The sequence below is a fragment of the Psammomys obesus genome, unplaced genomic scaffold (assembly GCF_907164565.1).
Source record: "Psammomys obesus unplaced genomic scaffold, mPsaObe1.curated_primary_1811, whole genome shotgun sequence".
Lineage (NCBI taxonomy): Eukaryota > Metazoa > Chordata > Mammalia > Rodentia > Muridae > Psammomys > Psammomys obesus.
This window is the reverse complement of record NW_026596147.1, coordinates 16834-31473: the sequence shown is the minus strand read 5'-3', so window position 1 is coordinate 31473 and position 14640 is coordinate 16834.

Genomic DNA, 14640 nt, shown 5'->3' with positions numbered 1-14640 from the left:
CTTGTGAATTTGTCTTTCTGCATCTGGGTTACTTCACTCAAGAAATCATTTCACACTCCACCCACTTATCTGAAAATTTTATAATTTCATCTTTCTCAGCAGTCAAATAATATTATATCAGTGTACCAGTTTTAGTTGGTGGACATGTAGGCTTTTTCCATTTTCTGGCTATTGTGAATAGGGCAGCAACCCAAAGACCACCAGGAGCCAGATCATATATGCAAGAGCAAAGAGCTTTATTCAGGCTTAATCTCAGTCTTTCCATCCTCACCAAGGCATAATATTCAGCAAGGGCAAACTTGTTACAAAGCAATTGGCTAACTAACATAACTAACATTGAGTGAGCTATCTATAGACCTCAGGAAGGTTAGGTGGGTGGGCTGCCCAGCACAGATGTCCCACCCTGAGATAAGATTCCTTCCCATTCTTGTAGTTACCTCCAGGCTCTTCCTTGGGTAGGGAATTTTATGGCTTTCTTATTCCTGGAATTGGTGACCTATAGCCTAGCTCCTGGGACTGATTACTTTTGCAGGGAGGAGGGTCAAGCCTGGGCCTTTCAGTATCTTCATAGTAGAATAGAGAATCCTTTAAGTATATTCCCTAGAATTGGATAGCTGGATCTTGTGGTAGATCTGTTTCTAAATTTATGAGGAACCAACACACTAATTTTACTGAGAGGCTGCACCTGTTTTCATTCACACCATCAGACAATGAGTGTTCCCCTTCCTCCACATTCATACCAGTATTTGCAGACATTTGGGTTTTGTTTGTTCTGGTGTGGTTTTAGTTTGAGGAGATAAAATTTTATTTGAGTTTTGTAGTTGTTGTTCTTATCGTAGCCATTATGACTGGAGCAAGATGAAATTTCAAAGTAGTTTTAATTTGTATTTCCTTGATGGCTAAGAATGTTTAACATTTTAAAAAATTTTCTTTAATATATTTATTATTTTCTCTAAGAAACATTTGTATTTATTTTGGTACCTCCATTTTTAAGTAGATTGTTTACTTGGTGTTTGTAGTTTTAGCTTTTTTAATAGGATAAACTGATGATTATCTGCCAGATGTGTAGCTGGTAAAAAATATTTCCCATTCTGTAGGCAGCCTCTTCATGTGAGTAATGGTATACTTTAGAGAAGTTTGTTTTTTTTTTCACTTTGTTTGTTTGTTTGTTTTGCTTTTTTGTTTTATTTTTTGTAATTTCATGAGGTCCCATTTGTCAACTATTTGTCTTAGAACCTGTAGTACTGGCATCCTTTTCTGAAAGCCTTTTATTGTACCTACATGTTGAAGAAAATTCACAACTTCCTATTCTAATAGGCTTGGAGTATCAGGTCTTATATTAAAATTATTGATCCGTTTGGTGTTGAGTTTTGTGGGGTGTGAGAAATGATCTTGTTTTGTCTTGTTTTAGAGTGGCATGAGTTTTCAGGGAAGGGGGATAGAACTCAGATGGCATGAATGGGGAAAAGGTGACTAATGGAGCAGGAAGGGTTTGTTAGATGTTCAGGAACGGAAGGGCCAGGCAGAGGAGAAATTATATGTAGGACTAACTAACAAAAAAAAAATCTTTGAAAATGCCATGTGTAATCCTATAACACCAGCTTCTTTAAATGCATACATGTGTGAATATATGCATATAGAAATAATACATATAAATTCTCATGCTGTTACCCTGTAATAGGACAACAATACTTTTTCTAGTCACCAAGGGCTGTCAAATAACAAACCCAGCACCAGGTATGTGTTAGCTCTTTTTGAGTTGTTGATCAAAGTGGCACCATGGACCCACCCCAACTTTAAAGGCCTTGCTCTTGGCTACCTTCCAGGATTTGATGACAAAACACTGTCTATTACTCTAAACAGTACATGTAGGAAGGCGAATAAGCTTTCTTAAGAAAGGTGGACCCTGAGAGGTTGCTCATGCTCCAGAGGCTTGTTTGACATCTGTGAACCAATTGTGGAGAAAATTCTTGTTTGTTTTAAAGACTTCATGAAATTGGGAGGGAAAAAGGGTATATGGGGGATTATGGGTGAGAGAATGGAGGGCAAATTTGATGAAAATGCATTATATGTATGTATGCAATTCTCAATGAAAAGGAAAAAAATTATAATTAGCTTTAAATATTTGTTTCATTGTATGCAATAATTACTGTTGCCTTTCAGAAACTTAAACTAAATTTCAAAGGAGAAATAGTCTCATTGGTGCTATAATGTTTAGATTTTCTTTTTTCTCATTCCCAGTGTCGGTTAAAGGGACTAGGGGACACCCTTCAGAAATTCTGTCAAAGGCAGTTGGTGGCAAGAATGAGAAAAATTATTAGATACAGTGTTAACCATCAGCATATCTAAAAACATTCCATTTGCCAATTTCATGAAAATTAAAAATAAAGTATACTAAAATATTTTTTAAATGAAAATGAGAGTGCAATAATAATTTATACAAGCGTCAGCACTAGGGAAAAGCTGAACAGCAGTTTGAAAGAGCTTTCTATTAAAGTCACACAATAGGATGTGCAAGCTTTTCATGATGCTTGCCACTGAACTCCTTGGTCACTGAGAAGAACGATGGTATTGTCTGTCAACTTAGGAAAGGAAAGGAAACTTTTGTCTTGACATCACTTAGTGACAAAAAGTCATAATGTGTATTTCCATTGTTTTAGTCAGCGTTCTGTTGCTGTGGAAAGACACCATCACCACAACAACTCTTATAAAGGAAAGCATTGAACTGGGACTGGTTTACGATTCCAGAGATTTAGTCCATTCGCATTGTGGCAGGAAGCATGGTGGCAGGCAGGCAGACATGGTGCTGGAGAGGGAGCTGAGAATTCTACATCTGGATTCACGGATTCACAGGCAGTAGGAAGAATGAGCCACTGGGGCTTGCTTGAGCTTTTGAAACCCTCAAAGCTTGCCTACTGTGATATATCTCTAATCCTTTCAAGTGTCACTCCCTAGTGAGAGAAAATTTTAATCTGTGAGCCTACAGGGGCCATTCTTATTCAAACCACCACACACTACTGATTTAACTTGACTAAATTCATCTCTGCCTTTCTCTAAGATAAAAAAAATAAAAAATAAAAAAAAAAAAAGCTTACACCTGAAGTGATACAAACATGGTGATTGGTATTCATCTTCTGCTTTCTCCTTCACTGGACTCTGAAGCTGCCCTTCTCCATTTTGTTCCTGAGCCACCGGCATGAGTCAGGGGCTCAGACTTGACTCTAGAACCACTAAAGCTTACCTGTTTTTCCTGCTTCTCAAAGTCCCATAATTTATTTTAGAATTATAGATGGAGTTTCTGGAAGAAGACCCTGAAACACAATTGAAGAATACAAAATCTTTAGTGGAGATCAATATCTGTCAGAGAAACCAGAAGCAGGCAGGATTAGAAAGATAAATTATGAAGCTGGTCTGACACATCTCTCCCATTACTATCACATGTGAGAACATTTGACTTACATGACTTGTCACCTCTAGCCAAATGACAGGAGGGATATTATCTTAGTTGACACAGCTTCCTGTATAGACCAACTTTGGAAATAACTGTCAGCTATATCCTGTCTAGTGATTCCATTGCAAAAGGGGACATTAGTGTTCACACCTTAACTATGCTATTTTCACACACACACACACACACACACACACACACACACACACAAACACACACACAACTATGTATAGTGCTGACCAATAACAAGACTTAAATAATTTCTGTCTGCCTTGACATATTAAATATTGTTGACTAGTCCTCTTTTTTCCCCTTGTCATATCTTCCCTGATTCTTCTATCACTTCAGCCCTTTGGTGACTTCATACATGGTTTTTATAACCCCTTTCATCTGTCTTTTTATGTTCACTACAGTTGTTTCTTCAGCTTATCTCTTTCTGTCCGTGTTAACTGTCTGACATAGCAGTAGTACCAAGTAAAAGGACCTTGAAAATTAGAATCAGACCAAGAAGGAATCTCTGTCCCGCTGGCTGGGGATCTTTGGGAACATGCCTGAATTTTCAACATAATTATGAAATTGATATAATATTCAATTACAGTCTAAAACTTATGCAAAGAAAAGAAATAAAAGCTGCTAACTTGAGGCTTTTAAGAGTTGCTTGGGGTTATATACAAATATACATATATTTATAAATTTATGTATATATATATATATACAACGTTTTATATGTACATATATACACAAACATAAGCATGTACGTGTAAACTATGCATGCATACTCACACAGACATAAGCAAGTAAATACATGTGAAACTTATTACCTGAAAAACATTTTGTTTAAGATTTATATTGAACAACCTAATAAAGCCATATCTGAAAGTTTTACATACCTGAAAAGGAGCTGAGGAATCTCTCAATTAGCTCTTCAATACTTAACTCTTGTATAATTTCTGAAGTGTTTAAAAATGTATTTTCATTTACCAATGAAAGAAAATATCAGCTCAGAGTGCAATCTCTCAAATTCTTACGAGAGCAGAGAGAATGGTCAAATATCGATACTTAAAACGAATTTTACTTTGCAGGCTGGAGCAATGGGTCAAAGGTTAAGAGCACTGGCTGCTCTTGCAAAACACCCTGGTTTGTTTCCCAGCACCCACATGGTGCTTTACAACCATTCCTAACTCTACATCTAGAGAATCCAACATGCTCTTCTGAGATCCATGAATACCAGACATGCTCATGGTTCACATACATGCAGAGCATGCGACCAAAACTCTCATACATATAAACAAATCTTTAAAGAAAACATTGAATACCTGCATGGTGAAACTGACAGAAGTACTGTAACATTAGGAAAAGGCAGCGCATTTTTAAAAATGTATTAGTAAACCATGCATGGTGGCGCACGCCTTTGATCTCAGCACTCCAGGAGGCAGAGGCAGGTGGATCTCTGTGAGTTTGAGGCCAGCCTGGTGTACAGAGTGAGTCCAGGACAGCCAAAGCTACACAGAGAAACCCTGTCTCAAACAAACAAACAAATAAACTAACAATCAAAAAGTATATTAGTGGATGTGAACTAATCAAAGAAAGGGAAAGGAAAAAGTCCTAAGCTACATGTTACATCAGGTAAAATGTTACTTACCTTTATCTGAAGTTACACATATGAGATATTCTTCATATAGTAATTTTCTGTCTGGTGGCTTGATTTTTTTTAATTGTAGCATGAATTAGTCCATTACTTTTTATGTATCATTATTGGAAAGAGACATTTTTCTGGATTATGAAATGATGCTTGCTTCTGGGCCAAACTTTGTGAACTACATTATTTCTAAATACGGTGATCATAAATACAGTTGACTTTAGCATTGCATTAATCACTTTTTGTTACTGGGGAAAAGTACCTACAAAGGATGGCTTGTAAGAAGAAAGATTGGTTTATATCCATAGATTCTGAGGGTGTTAGTCCATAATCTGTGGGTTCTGTGGTTCTGCCTTGATGAATTTGTGCATCACTGTAGATGAAAATCATTCACAATGGTGTCCAGAGAGCTAAGAGTATGAAAGGAAAGAGGAGAGGGCAAGACATCCTTGCAGGGATCATAACCTCCTTCCTCAAGTTTAGTCCCACATACTACTTTACAGCTCCTGAAAAAAAAAGTTATCAAATATAAAGCTATTAAAAGTTTAATTCACTGATTATGTTAGAGCCTTCAGGATCTATTAACTTTCCCAAAGTCAATGTCATGTAATAACTAATCCCCAATATTTGAACCCTCAGAGGTATTTTATATTCAAACCTTCATATTCTGTTGCTGGTTTTTCTATGTCTACTTTATAATGCAAAATGTTTTTATTCCATTCTATGAGTCCCTAAAAGTCTAAACAGTTTCAATATTTCTCAGGAGCCCAAATCCAAAGTATCTCATGAGACTCAGCACAACCCACAACTGAGTCCTTATGGCATGAAAAACAGTTCATGGACTTGAAGATACATAGCCATGGGAATAACATTCTTATTACAAAACCAAGGAATGTTATCAAGAATAGAAGGGATGGCACCAAGACAAGAAAGAAAAAAAAAAAAAAACCATGAAATGTCAAATTCTCTAGCTGTATCTCTGGCATCCAAGATACACAGTTGTGTGCTCAAAGGAGTTTGGGCGGTTCTGTACAGACTTACTGGATGCAACCCACATGACCTTTCTTTTGGTTGATTCTATGTGTACTTGGCAAAAGACTTGCTAAGGTTCCTATTCCACCTCCCTTTTCGCTATCGCATATTCACATGTTACCCTCACAGCCTCTCAGGGGTTTCTCAAAGAGACCCCAACGCCGCTACATATCAACCTGATTTCCAGGCTTTCGTCAGAAACCTGGATAAGTAGTTCCATCACCTGCAATGCTTGCCATTCTATATGCTTGAAAAATAAGCGCCTATAATAACAGGCTCTTCTACCAACACAAGAAATAGGCAAGAACCTTTGGAACATGGCAGTAGCAGCCCCTGGGTGTCGGGACAAATGAACATGGAGAAATACTTCTACAGGTGGTGCTACGCTACTATGCCCTGGAGCTAAGTACAAACTCTTTTTCAATGAGATAAAAACCGTGGCACCCTTGAGCCTGCAATTAATAGTTGGCTACAAAGTTCAGAAAATTCTTGAGGTACCTTCGGGCCATCTTTCTTACTATTTATAGGAGGATAATTGAGCCGCATTGTGTTAGCCCTAAAAACACCTTTTAACAACCCAACCTTATTTGGCTCCTTTTTCCTTTTGATTCTCGATCATTGCTACAAACCAATATTAAAGTAGCCAATAACTGTGCACCATCTAAATACTTTTAAATATTACATTTTTCTAAGTTCATAACATGATTTTTAAGTTCAGATTTCCACAGGATTTGGTAGCACTTCTTTATAGGGATATAACATATATAACCTCAACTCTAATTCTTTTTTTTCTTTTTTCTTTCTTTCTTCTTCTTCTTCTTTTTTTTTCAGGAAAGGGAAAGCAATAACTTTATTCCTTCCAAGTGGGAAGGGCTACTAAGTCTGCTAAACTGATGCTAGTTTTTGTATTTTCTTAAATTTTTCTTTCTTTCTTTATTAAAATTTATTCACTTTGTATCGCTGCTGCAGACTCCTCTCTTGTCTCCTTTCCAGTCCCACGCACCCTCCCTCTTCTCCCTCTATGTCCTTTCCCTAGTCCTCTGATAGGGGAGGACCTCCTCCCCTTCCATCTGACCCTAGCCTATCAGGTCTCATCAAGGCTGGCTGCATCATCTTCTTCTGTGCCCTGGCAAGGCTGCATCCCTCAGGGGGAGGTGACCAAAGAGCAGGCCAGTGAGTTCATGTCAGAGACAGCCCCTGTACCCCTTACTAGGGAACCCACTTGGAAACTGAGCAGCCAATAGGCTTCCATTGAACAGGGGGACTAGGTCCTCTCTATGTATGGCCCTTAGTTGGAGTAATGGGCTCTGCAGGCCACCATGGGCCCAGGTATTTTGGCTCTGTTTTTCTCCTTGTGGAGTTCCTGTCCTGGAAACTTACAAAGAAGAATTAGTTATTTAGACTAACAGGTGCAGAGGCCTTTGTCCATCTACATTTGGCCTGTGGCTCTGAGCCTCTGATGAGGCAGAATATCTGCACAGAAAGTTACACAAGTGACCAATTTCTTTCACTTAGCGCTTTTTTTCCTACTTTTAACCATCTCCCAGTATGGCCACCATATTATGGCTCCATGTAAAAATTCATCTATTGAATAGATCAGAACTTCCAGGATCTCATTTTTTTTCCCAGAAGGACATCATCTAGCAATCAAATTCCCAATACATGAAGAATCTGTGGGGCAGGAATATAGGAGCCACAGCTTTAGTTTCTGAGCTATCAGAACTTATAGTCTAGAATCTCAGTTTACCTGCTATGAAATGCTCAACAAATTGCTTCAACTTTCCCTTTTTTGTTTCCTCGTTTAGAAAATTAAGATAACCCATGACTGTACTTAAAAGGAATAGACTAAGTATTTATGTAAACTCTAGCTCTGTTTGGATTACGGAAAAGATTTTAACTGATTGTTATTAACAAATAGTACATGTAGACAATATTCAATACATGTTTAGTGAGTGATGGGTGAAATGATACATTTTATCTGCATCTCAAACTATATAATATTGAAGTAAAGCAAATCAAAATCATCTGCCAACAGAACATCATCACATAAGTACCACATGCTAACCAACTGTGCCATTGAAGCTCAAGAATATTAACACATGTCAACAAGCTATAGTCAACAACAGTTATCTTAGGGTTTCTATTGTTGTGAAAACTATGGCAACTCTTATAAAGAAAAACACTTAATTGGGAATGGCTTACAGTTCAGAGGTTTAGTCCATTATCATCACGGCAGGAAGCATTGCAGCATGAAGGCAGACACGGTGCTGACAATGTAGTTGAGAGTTCTACATGGATCTGCAGGCATCAGAAAGACCCAGTGAGCCACAGAACCTGGCTTGAGCTTCGGAGACCTAAAACCTCATCCTCTAAGGACACACCTCCTCCAACAAAGTCCCACCTACCACAACAAGACCATACCTCCTAATAGTGCTGTTTACTATTTATCTATGGGGACCATTTTAGTTAAACCACCTCACTAATTTTATAACATATGCACAGACACAATTAAGTCTTTATTCTTTGATGATATATGCTTCATGATATATGAATGCATTTGTATTTAGTCATATATAATACGGTGTTTTACCTTGTGGACAGGGCTAGGTAAATGCTGAATTATCTCTTCTAAGACATTACAAAAATAAAATAAATATATTTTCTACTCATATTATCTCCAGGAAATTCTATGTGATTGTGTGAGTTTATCCTATTGTTGGCCTTTGAGGATTTACTTGTCATGCCTTGATTTCTTTATTCTCCAGCTGTATGTATGCATGCAGAGGAAATTAGGTGGGACAACAAGGAGATATAATGAGCAACCTGAATACTCATTTACTATTTCACAGTGGATACTTCCAAATAACAAACAAACAAAAAGTCCTTTGCATTTTTACAAGTGAGAGACACCACTCGTACTTCTGTTAACAGCAGAAGTCTGCAGTGAAGAGCTGTCCCTCTCAGGTAGTGACAAGATTATAAAAGGATTACAGCTTGATTTATTCCCTCAAGTTCCAAGTTACTAATTAGAATCTCAGTTTCCGGCCTTCCCAACTTAGATTTTACTTTCCAACCAAATAAAAGAGAGAAGCCTTGGGTGAAACCAAAATAGAAATAAAGACCTCACTCGGTCCCTTTCATGTGTAATAATATAAGAAAGCTGGTGCCGTTGGGTGCCATAAATCTGCATCCTGCTGTAAACAAAAGCTCAGTCTCCACTGTGACTGTCAGCTCCCAGCACCATAGATTTGAAGGATGTTGAACTCTATGCTGAGTGCCAAGGTGTGCAGCTACTCTGAGAGCTTTTAGTGGTTGGGGAAGCTCTAAATTGAAAGTGTGTCTTTCTTTCCAGGTCCTAGGGATAAAAAATGTGGCTAAAAGCCTTGCCCTAAGATCTTGTACTGAATGTAGTACAAGTCTGAGGGAAATTTCCATATGAATTAAGTCTCCCAGGTAGGGCAAGCAATGCTACAAATTCCTGGAACAGAAGCTCAGTTTTGCTAATCTCCATTGGTTACACATGACAGGGTGTTTGAAGGTGCTTTTTGTTCTGTTCTAGCTCCCTTCTTCAAATATTGCTTGACTTTTCACTGCTAGATATAATCTATAAAATAACCTAAACTTGCCATTTAGTTTGCTAGAATAATTAAAATATATACACAACTATCCCTTCTGTTACTTACTCAACATGCAAGTGTTCTCAGCCTCCACTTGTACAAGAGGTAGCCCAAATCAAGAATGAGACCTTCCCCTACCATTCTTAAAGCCCTTACTTCTCCTCAGTATCAAAATCTACTGTGATAATCCAGAAATATGACTTGTTATCATTGGCAAAACCAAATATAAAGCCCTATAGATTCTCGTAAACTTCTCTGCAGGTTAGACTTATCCAAACATAGTCATTCATTCTAATTTCCATTCATGGCAACAGCTCACCAGATGCAAGGGGAGAATTACCTCATTGGAAGTTGGATTTGGTTTGCTGGTACCTCCTTTCCTTTTGACAGCCTTCCCATAAAAAGCAATTACATTTTTCTGAGGTCTTTCTATTTATGGGCTCATGGTCCTCCACATTAAGCATTCTATAAGGCAATTCTATATTTTTACCTCTAGAAACAATGCCAGGTTTGCTCTTCTATAATTTGTAATGCTCTCCTTTAGAAAATGTTCAAAGACACTGCCTGTAAATTATTTAATAAGGGACTTAGCTGTAATTTATCTGAATCAAGAGATTTGAACTTACTGTTCAAAGAAAGAGAAAACAAATGAGCAGAGTGTCATAAGAAACAGGATCTGTGCCATGCTATTAATGCACAACTCTGCCCAATGCTTGTTCTGGGAACAGGTAAAGATTGTCCTGAAAGGATCACAGGCAGATAGTTCTATTCTGAGTTTTAACTGCTTTCCCTATGTACCTCCTTGCCTTAGCTGAATCACATGTATATATTTCTAGGTTTGAGCTTTAGGATACTACTGATGCATTCAAGAATTTTCAGTAGCTTTTCATAGTCTATTATAGTCCTCAAAAGCACATCAGTTATTTTTAAGGATCTCTAAATCTAGACTTGTATTTAAAATATGAGTCTAGTTTTTTTATTAATAGTTTATTAATAGAAGGAATTTGGCTCATAGAAAGTTTACTGGTTCTTTTGTTTCTATTTGCTTTTTTTCAAATGCAAGATATTATTTATTTTTTATTATTATAATTCATTAAAATTAATTCAATATGTATCCCGGCTATGTCCCCCTCCCTCAACTCTTCCCAATTCTACCTTTCCTCCCTCTTCTCTCCCTATGCCCCTCCCCTAGACCACTGATAGAAGGGAATATTCTTTCTATTATCTAACTCAAAAAAGTGCATCTGATTCGTGATCTCGACATTTTTCTCCTTCTCTGTCCCCAAGGACTGTCATGATTATATCTATGAATTCACTTCTACAGATTTCCCAATATACCTCTTCTATTTCTATGTTAATGATCTTGGTATTCTTTAACATTACCTCGTGTATATCTTTTGTAAAAGGCTCATAATCACTTTTCTGAGAGATTTCCATGTACCATGCATTTATCACTTATTCTTCAACTAATATACTTTAATATCAAGATAGCATATTGCCTCATTCCCTGTAGCAATAGTCTCCTATAGCAGTGACATTTAATTTGAGTGTCTTTGTGTAACTTATTTTGTAATGAATTTTACTATCGATTGAGTAATAATTTACTATAACTAATACATACCTTTTATTTCTCTCAATACTTAGCATAGAGCTAGCCTGACTGTTAAGTGTTCAGTAAGTACACAGTGTTGAATTCTGGCCTGCTCCAGTAATTTTGTACAATTAATTATAAGACAAGATTCCACTGGCTAATCACTACACCAAGGATTGTTTGGAATCTCACTCTCTCAATCTCTCTCTCCCTCCCTGACTCCCTCTTATCTATTCATTCTTTAAAATTTAAAAGTACATTTACTTATTCTTGTATGTGTGAACATGGACAAGGGCAAGCATGTGAATGCCAAAAGGCAAGATAAGGAAGCTGATTCTCACTTTCCCACCTCATGGCTACCAGGACTTAAACTTCAGTCTTGGTGGTAAGTGCCTTTACATGCTGATCCATCTCAACAACCACTAAAATATTTGGTTTTTCAAGAGAATTTTTTTATAAGGCCACTTTTTATTTATTTTATAATTAAATTTTTTATTATTTTATATTAGTTACAGTTTATTAACTTTGTATCCCAGCTGTAGCCCCCTCCCTCATATCCTTCCAATCCTACCCTCCCTCCCTCATCTCCTCCCTGCCCCTCTCTAAGTCCACCAATAGGGGAGGTCCTCTTCCCCTTCCATCTGACCCTAACTTACTAGGTCTCTTCAGGACTGTCTGCAATGTCCTCCTCTTGTATGAAACAAAAAGGTTAATAGTACATGAGTATTCTATTTGAACATTAGTGTATACTTTTGGTCTGACTTCTGAGCAAATAAATATTGTGGACTTGAGTAAGTCAAATCTTTGAAAGTGCATAAGCACCAAATCCTCATAAATAAAATGAACTAAGTTATAAGTAAATGCATATTTATCAATGCACTGTGTGATAGAATTTAAATGCTCAGTATTTAAATTTGTGTCTTTTAATGGAAAACGGCAGCCATTTTATTTCCATAAATAGTTAATCCAGTCAGAGTCATTGTTTTGTCTTATTTTCTGCAAAGAATAAAATATTTTTTAAAAAAACAGTAGTAATTCATTTGAGTTATTTGTGCCTTCCTATGCATATGTAGATAAAAGGTTTTGTTATTGTTTTAATTGGGAAAACTGTTATTAATACTATACCCACTATAACATAGTCTACAGGAAAGTCAAGTATTAAATTTACTTCTTAATTTCTTAATATTTATAAGGGAAATATGTTGCTTCCAAAGTGTATTAAGTAACAATAAATAATTTTTTAGGTGAAGTCCCAAGGAACAGACAAAATGTGCAGTGTTTTAAGGCAGGAATGTTATTACACAAACTCTTTCTCTGTGCAGGCACTGCTCTAAATACTTTTGGGGTGAGATTTTACAATTTTTTAATAGTAAACACCCTTATCATGAGGAAACTAGGACACAGAGGATATCCTAGTTACTTACTGGCATAGCACTAATAAAAACAAATTTAGATTTTTGACCCAAGGAACTGGCTCCAAAGTCGGTGCTCTACCCCACTGTACTGTTCCAGCATGATATGTTGTTGGCACTAAGACTAAATGGTTGATGACTAATATCAAATGGCAAAAAGGAAAACTCTTGCACCAGGATTCATAAGCTACCTTGGTTTATTACAGAAGTGTGTACATAATAGGTATGCAATAAATATGTCAATGTAAAATATTCCATTTGCCCCTATATTTCATAGTTTAAAATACTAAAATGATACAGTTCTTAAAATCAATTAAATTATTACATTTTATGTCTACTTAGCTCTAAAATTAAAATGTCCTTTAAAGTTACAGCATCTTCTCATTTGTAGCAGCAAGAGAGCAGTGACGCAGTCATTGTCCGCTGATATAGTATGGTAAATACAGAAACAACTGATGCCCAAACTCACAGAATGCTTTCAGAAGTTCATCCAAAGAGGCAGGGTGTTTCTGAACTACACTGAATAACCGCCTTCCTAGCTCCTCTCTGCCTCTTTGTTTTTAACAACACCTGGCTTCACTCTGCACATCATCTCCCACTCCTTCTCATCAAGGTGCTTCCTTTTCTTCAGCCTCTCCTGCTTTAACTTCTCCTTCTCCTTCCGGAGCTCTTTGTTTCTGGTAAGTTTAGCAAAATTCTAGGCATATGGCTACACTAATAGATTTTCTTTGAAGTACACATGTTACATTTGAATTACCTGAGAGTTCTGTTGTCTGATTAATGCTCTTCAGACTGACAACAAAACTGTTCAACAAGAATATTTTTTTTCCTGGATACACACATATAACATACGTATGCACACATGTATACAGACACACATCGGTTTGCTAGACGCAACTTCAAAATTATAACGGTGTCCCCATATGAAGAAAATCGTGATTTCCCATGCAGTTTGTGAAGAGAGGAAACATTATTTGTAAGGATGTTTCGTTAGTCCTAACTATTGTGGGAGCTATACAAATTTCAGTTACCAAGGCTGAAAAAAAAAAAATGTGCAAACTCCTTTCCCGTGCCATCTCATGCTTGGCAACAACCTCAGTGTCTCTGGCCCCGCCCCACTTGTCTGTTTAAGGCTTGTGCTCTGTAAACTTCACCATTCCTATAAATACTCCAAGCACACACACTCCCACCTTTCTAACTTTATTTGTTGTTTGCTCTGCTCCCATGGTGCTTTGAACTTTTCCTCAAGTCTGTAAATTCTTCCAGCCTCTGCCTGCTGGCTAAATCCGAAACCACTTCAGCAATTTTCGGTAGTTTTTCCAGCAATACTTCAAGGACCCAAAGTCCAAATCTGTTTCTATAGCTATTGTAACAAATTGCAACAAACTTGAAGTTTTGGTCATGTGTTTGCCCCTCCCCCAGCTCTTTCCAAATCCTCCCACCTCTCTACCCATGCAACTTCAAGTTCTCTCTTTCTCTCTCCCTCTCCCTGTCTCTATCTCTCTCCACAAACAAAAAACAAAATCAACACAACCAATAAGAAAAAAAAAAAAAAAAAAGGAAATGAATAAACAAAACAAAGAGCTCTATCTGTCTCCCTCCCCCACCCCACCTCCACTACCACCAAGTGCTGGGATTAAAGGTATTCTCCAAGATTAGGACATGGACATCTTTGAAGGACCACATTTCGTCTGACAGAAGGTTTAATATCAGTCTTTGTAATCAATACAGACCACAGCTCAGATTTCAGGACAAGCAATGTCTTTTACTAGTCAACTTCATTTTGAAATGAGTTATAGGCCTTGAATGACATCTGCGTAGACTGATTTCATTAAATTCACAAATGAAAGCCCTAATTCCCAATGGGAGTCAATATGAAGGTAGACTGGTGTACTAATTAG